This window comes from Heteronotia binoei, chromosome 5 (genome assembly GCF_032191835.1).
Source record: "Heteronotia binoei isolate CCM8104 ecotype False Entrance Well chromosome 5, APGP_CSIRO_Hbin_v1, whole genome shotgun sequence".
In the NCBI taxonomy this organism is placed as follows: domain Eukaryota; kingdom Metazoa; phylum Chordata; class Lepidosauria; order Squamata; family Gekkonidae; genus Heteronotia; species Heteronotia binoei.
This window is the reverse complement of record NC_083227.1, coordinates 151,714,164-151,721,369: the sequence shown is the minus strand read 5'-3', so window position 1 is coordinate 151,721,369 and position 7,206 is coordinate 151,714,164.

Here is a 7,206-nt window from a genome sequence, read left to right as displayed (position 1 = left end):
TACACATTCATATCATTAATTGTAGTACATCTCTAAGTGGTCTGATATCCTTGGTTAGAAAGCTGCCTTTTTCCAGTGTCTAATTTCTTGACAGGGGAATGACTCCTTGGCTTCTTTCTTGATGAGTTGATGGTGCAGAAGATGAAGGGTTTGGGTGAAGAGGAGTCAGATCTGAGAGGAAGGGACAACATTAACTTATGAGGTCAATGGGTGAAGGAATTTATAACCATAAACCTTTCTTGAGAGCCAGTTTGATGTAGTGGTTAAGTGTGCGGGCTCTTATCTGGGAGAACCGGGTGTGATTCCCCACTCCTCCACTTGCACCTGCTGGAATGGCCTTGGGTCAGCCATAGCTCTGGCAGAGATTGTCCTTGAAAGGGCAGCTGCTGTGAGAGTCCTCTCAGCCCCACCCACTTCACAGGGTATCTGTTGTGGGGGAGGAAGATAAAGGAGATTGTGAGCCGCTCTGAGATTCGGAGTGGAGGGTGGGATATAAATCCAATATCTTCTTTTTTTTCTTCTGAACACTTCCCTTGCCTTTAAGAAAAAGGCCATGCCCACAGGACTATAAACCAGAATAAGAGACATGATCACATAGGGAGTTATCTCCAGAAGTCAGACTACAACTGTAATTCCTGTTTTCTACTCTCCACACAGCAGACATGCTAGGGAGTCAAAGAGGAGTAAGTGCTATTCACTTGGAGAGATGAGCAGCCAGTTAAAGAAATGGAAAATCTTCCTCCAAGCCTCTGCCAAGTTTCAGAGTGACCAAGAGTGTATGGGATTCCCTCCGAAATGAACTCCACAGCATAGAAATCCCCATAGGAACAGTCTCATAAGTGATCTTATGTAATTGTGCTCTAATCCTGAGGTTCAGTATTTTAACCTATTCTCTGTTTCTCAACCCATTGTTCTCCTTAACCTGTTTTATATGCCATTAAAGGTTGATTGATTGATTGAGTCTCATAAGTCTTTAGCGGCATAAAGGGTGAGCACCAGGCCTTCTCTCCTGCCCCTCCCTATTAGTGAAGTATCTGTGAAGAGCCCCGTGGCTCAGAGTGTTAAAGCTGCAGTACTGCAGTTCTAAGCTCTGCTCATGACCTGAGTTCAATCCCCGGCAGAAACTGGGTTTTCAGGTAGCCGGCTCCAGGTTGACTCAGCCTTCCATCCTTCTGAGGTCGGTAAAATGAGTCCCCAGCTTGCTGGGGGAAAAGTGTAGATGACTGGGGAAGGCAATGGCAAACCACCCTGTAAAAAGTCTGCCGTGAAAACGTTGTGAAAGCAACGTCACCCCAGAGTCGGAAATGACTGGTGCTTGCACAGGGGACCTTTCCTTTCCTTTTTCCTGTCCTTCCCTAGAGTCAAAAGGGCAGGGTTGGCGGGGTGGGGTGGGGTGGGGGGGAGTATATAATGGATTTTACTACATGCTATTCAGGGGTTGTTTGGCTGCCGGAGAGAGATGCTTTTTGTGACCCATGTCTTTCTAGCTATCTTTGGGAAAGCCCTTGAGATTCTCACAGAGATTGGGGGCTTCTTTGCCTGCCATGTGACAAAGGTGGAAGCATGGGGAGAGACATCCAACTTCCACACCTTATGATCATGCCACTAACTGATTTGTAGCCAGTGGTCATTTTGGAAAAAGAGAGTTGCTGGAGCTCATTAGCACAACTCATTTGCATATGCCACACCCCCGGCATCACCAGTAGATGTCCTAAATTATATCAGCTCAGCATCTACTTTAAAATGCTTCTTGAATTATAATTGTCGTAATAAAACCCTACTCCCATTCAATGCTCCCTCTCAAGCCAGGGGTGTCCAACCTTTTGGCTTCCCTGGGCCACATTGGAAGAAGAATGGTCTTGGGCCGCACATAAAATACGCAAACACTAATGATAGCTGATGACGAGCTTAAAAAGAGCCATGCATAATTTTTGTGATATCTGCCACCACATATAAGCAGAAGGGGGGGAGGGATCAGTTAAAAAAAATTATCCCATCCCTCTAGGGTTGCCAATCCCCAGGCGGAGGTAGGGGATCCCAAGGATTGGAGGCCCTCCCCCCGCTTCAGGGTCGTCAGAAAGCGGGGGAAGGGGAGGGAAATGTCTGCTGGGAACTCTGTTATTCCTTATGGAGATTTATTCCCATAGAAAATCATGGAGAATTGATCTGCGGGTATCTGTGGCTCTGGGGGGGGCTGTTTTTTGGGGTAGAGGCACCAAATTTTCAATATAGCATCTAGTACCTCTCCCCAAAATACCCCCCCCCCAAGTTTCAAAAAGATTGGACCAGGGGGTCCAATTCTATGAGCCCCAAAAGAAGGTGCCCCTATCCTTCATTATTTCCTGTGGAAGGAAGGAATTGAAAAGGTGTGTTGTGATGACCAGAACTCCCTTTGGAGTTCAATGATGCTTGTCACAGCCTTGATCTTGGCTCCACCCCAATGTCTCCTGGCTCCACCCCCAAAGTCCCCAGATATTTCTTGAATTGGACTTGGCAACCCTACATCCCTCCCAGACACACAGGGCCTTAAAGTCCTTTCTGCTTCCAAGTTCTGCTGCAGATGGCCCAAAGCTGAAAGAGGAACCAGGCCAGACAATGCACTAAGCCAGGAGTAGGACTGGGAGAGGTCTAGGCTGGGGTAGGCAGCAACCAGCAGACGACCATCAGGCTACCTCAGTCACCCACCTCAACAATAAAAGGGGGGAAAAAGCATAACATCAGAAAGTGTGCCAATATGGTGCTTGCCAGAATCAAACAAGAACCAGGCCAGACTTCAGCAAGCCGCACAGTGAAGAGATGGAGGGGGAATGCAACAGAATCCACCCGAGGCAGTGGAGCATCTCCATTTCGGGGACAGCAAGCCCAGCTGCACCACACATATCCCACCTCCAACCTTCACAGAGAGGGGCCAGCAGCCCCCGCCACACACACACACACAGGGAAATCTCCCACCCCACAAGTCCGCCCAGGAGCTTGGGAGGCTGGCTTTGCTACTCCCCAACTTTCCCAGAGAGGGGCCCACAGCCACCTCTGATACCTCCAGAACACAGCTGAGGGCTCTTTGTCCTTGGTGGGAGATCCAGAGGGGCCACAGGAGGAAGAAAGAAGAGTTGGAGAGCATCCAGGAGCAAAGGAAGAGCACTCGCACACACATGCTCTGTGTCATCTCTGGCACCTTCTCTGGTGGAAGGGGGATAAAGCAAGCCGGAGGGAAAGCAACCAGATGTAGCGTCAGTCCCAGCATCTGCTGCTGCTGCAGCACACAGTTCCAGGTAGTGTTAAAAGAAAGTTTATGAGTTTGTGTTGGGGCCACATTCAAAGCCATCCTGGGCCACATGTGGCCCTTGGGCCGCAGGTTGGACAAGCTTGCTCTAAACTGTGGAGTCTTGTGAGCAAAAATTCTGCTTCATGAGCTACTGCCATTAAAGTTGTGAGTGAGTCATTTGACTACTGCATAAATTAGTTGGCTCCGGAGCCATCCCATCCTTCCTGAGCTGAGACAAAAATTAGTGAGCCAGAGGTTAAAATACTGAGCTTGCCCATACTAACTCAGCTTAAAGGGAACACTACTCCCATATTTTTAAATTACTTTCTCCTATGTGGCCATAGTGGCACGATGAAGATTTCCATCTGCTTTATATGTTTTGGTTATTTCCTCATTTTTTTGTGGAGAAAATATTAGAAAGTTTGTCAAATCTTACAGTTCAGCAAAATTGTCACAGGGGGTTTGAACAATGAAGCTTAGAAGCAATTTTTTTGTGTGTGGGGGAGGGAACATATGAAGCTGCCTTATACTGAATCAGACCCTTGGTCCATCAAAGTCAGTATTGTCTACTCAGACTGGCAGTGGCTCTCCAGGGTCTCAAGCTGAGGCTTTTCACGCCTACTTGCCTGGACTCTTTTTAGTTGGAAATGCCGGGGAAGAGAGATTACAGTATAATTTAGAGGTTCCAGAGCTCTGCTCCTGTGAGCTCCTGCCCAAAATGAGACCTGTTTGTAGCTATGTAAAATTCAAATGTAACAAATACATTTCACTGTGTATTTTCTGCATTTCATGACCCTTTAACTTTTATGATTCTTTTCTTCATAATATTAATCTCTGCTTACTGATGTACAACACACATCTAATGAAGTAGCTTCTAGGCCACATATGTTTATGCTACAATACAAATTTGTTAAAGTTTACACAGCTACAAGACCCCCTAGGTTTTACTTTAAAACTAAGCACTGTAGAAATGTTAAAAACCATGCACTACTGCTGCAGTTCTGCGTTTGATTACAGAATTGCTCTTTCCGGGATACAGTGTCAATTGAGTGACCGATTCCAGGAGTAGGGCCAAACCGAGGACACCATTTTGTTACCTCTGGCTTTGAGTCATGTACACACATTTTGATTTCCTCCTGCTGCTATTAAAATATCTAATGTAGCACTAGTAGGGTTGCCAATCCCCAGGTGGGGGCAGGGGATCCCCCGGTTTGGAGGACCCCCCCCCACTTCAGGGTAATCAGAAAGCCGGGCGGGGGAGGGAGGGAAATGTCTGCTGGGAACTCTGTTATTCCCTATGGAGATTTATTCCCATAGAAAATAATGGATACAATTGATTTGCGGGTATCTGGGGCTCTGGGGGCCCTGTTTTTTGGGGTAGCAGCACCAGATTTTCAGTATAGCATCCAGTGGCTCTCCCCAATATACTCCCAAAGTTTCAGAAAGGTTGGACCAGGGGGTCCAATTCTGAGTCCCCAAAGAAGGTGCCTCTATCCTTCATTATTTCCTATGGAAGGAAAGCATTGAAAAGGTGTGTGGTCCTTTGAAATGCAATGGCCAGAACTCCCTTTGGAGTTCAATTATGCTTCACACCCTTGCTCCTGGCTCCACCCCCAAAGTCTCCTGGCTCCACCCCCAAAGTCCCCAGATATTTCATGAATTGGACTTTGCAACCCTAAGCACTAGCCTTTCACACAGCCCTCATGGCTTTTGGCATTGCCTTGTAAGTGTAAGAAGCATATCTTGAGTTCACTTCACATTCACCCTCTCAGCTTAATACCAGACCTTCTGAAAGTCTGCTTATGCTGATGAAAAACTGCAGCTGACAGGCTCAGTGTCTGCTGAATAAACCCACTGCCTAAGGAATACAAAGAAAAGCCGACAGCTTCAATGAATGGGCCTGACTACAAGCTGCTCCCCTCAATCAAAACTGCCAAGGAGCAGGGCTTTTGCCTGTTCATTCAATATTTTTTGTTTTAATTACCTGGCGTTTAACAAAGCCGTTTAGGGACGGAAACTGGTATGAGTATAAGCTTCAAGTGTGAATCTGTGGGCGATTTCCCACACAGCTTACCGAGGAGCGAAGTCCCTCCTCACCGTGCAGTGTCTGCTCGGATTTCCCACCAACTGCTCCGCGGATTCATGAAGTGCCGGACCTTTTGCATCTCAAATGGAAATCGCTAAAACCCTAGTTTACGTTAGCAACGCAAAAGGTCCGGCACTTCATGAATCCGCGGAACAGTTGGTGGGAAATCCGAGCAGACGCTGCACGGTGAGAAGGGACTTCGCTCCTCGGTAAGCTGTGTGGGAAATCGCCCTGTATGTAAACACTGTGATTTAAGCATGTGTATAGCTAAAGCAACAGAGCAAGTGATCCCTGTGCTTCAGGAAATACATGAACTATATGGCACACGTTAGGGGGGGAAACTTTTACATAGTGTTTATCACTTTGGGATCAGCTGTCACTAGAGACCTGGAGTTCCACAGAAAGTGACTCAAACAACAACAAAAAACTGTGGAAAAATAACGAAAAATTAATGAAAAATACTTCAAAATTGTAATAGATAATTGAACACCTCAACTTCACACATTATCATGTCATTACATATTATGGCGAAAACCTCCAGAGCTAGCGTCACAGGGATGTGGTATGCTGGAAGTTGATAAGTGGAATATGTCTCTCAGATGAAGACAATTGAAACAGTATTACAGGCTTTACTGTCAGAGGCTAATGACTATCCACTATATATTAAACGTCTTTAAAGAGAGGAAGTTTAAAGCAACGTCTTAACATAATAAATTCTTTGCTGAAGAACAAGAATTATCTGCCATTGCAACACATCGGACCCGGGCACTTCAATTGTCCCACGGAGTCGGGTGAATAGTCTTCAAGTATTTCACGCTGGATATGGACATGATTAACTGCAAGAACTTTTGAATATTTATTCCTTGTACTTTATACCTTGTATTTTCTGACAATATGCTATAATATGTAATGACATGTAATAATGTGTGAAGTTGAGGTGTTCAATTATCTATTACAATTTCAAAGTATTTTTCATTAATTTTCCCACAGTTTTTTTGCTGTTGTTTGAGTCACTAGAGACCTGGCCTAGGTAGCCCAAACCAGCTTGATCTCAGAACATCTTGAAAGCTAAGCAGGGTCTGCCTTGGTTAATACTTGGATGGGCAACCAAGAAAGTTGAAGACTGCAGAGGCAGGCTACGGCAAACCACTTCTGAAGAGCGCTTGCCTTGAGAACCCTTTGAACAGTTCCGCAGGGCCTGCAAGACAGTCCTCTTTCGAGTGGCCTTCACTGAGTAAATTGCTAAGTAAATTCACCATCTGAATAGCACCAACATACTAACATATTAAAACCAACTTATTGTTTTAGAATTTTAACAGTTTTTAATTATTTGCTGGTTTATATTGCTAGTTATAACTTATTGTATGCATTGAATTTTGTTGTTAGTCGCCCTGAGCCTGCTCCGGCGGGGAGGGCGGGATATAAATAAAATGTGAAATGAAATGAAAGGCTGCAACTTTCCATCACCACCACTAGACGCGTATAGGCCTGCTGTGCCTTTGACAGATGCTTTCATAATGATACTTGGATCTGAACCCTAATAACCTTCGCTAAGCAATTGTTACTGCTAACCTCGGTAAACAATACATTGGAAATACAAAGATTTCTTAAGAGGAAGCTGTTTAACTTGTTGCAGGGAAAATGATGAATAATCCTTTAAAATTTTATGGTGGCATAAAATATCTGCATGTTCAAAGAATGCGAAGAGTGGACTTGGGTCTCCAGATCTTATTATCTTGTACTGAACAAATTCAGTGTTGAACAGTAGTTATTGCTATTGAAACACCATAAATACTTACGAGGGTACAAAATAATACGTTGAAAAGATCAGGACAAAAATTTATTCAACCTCCCC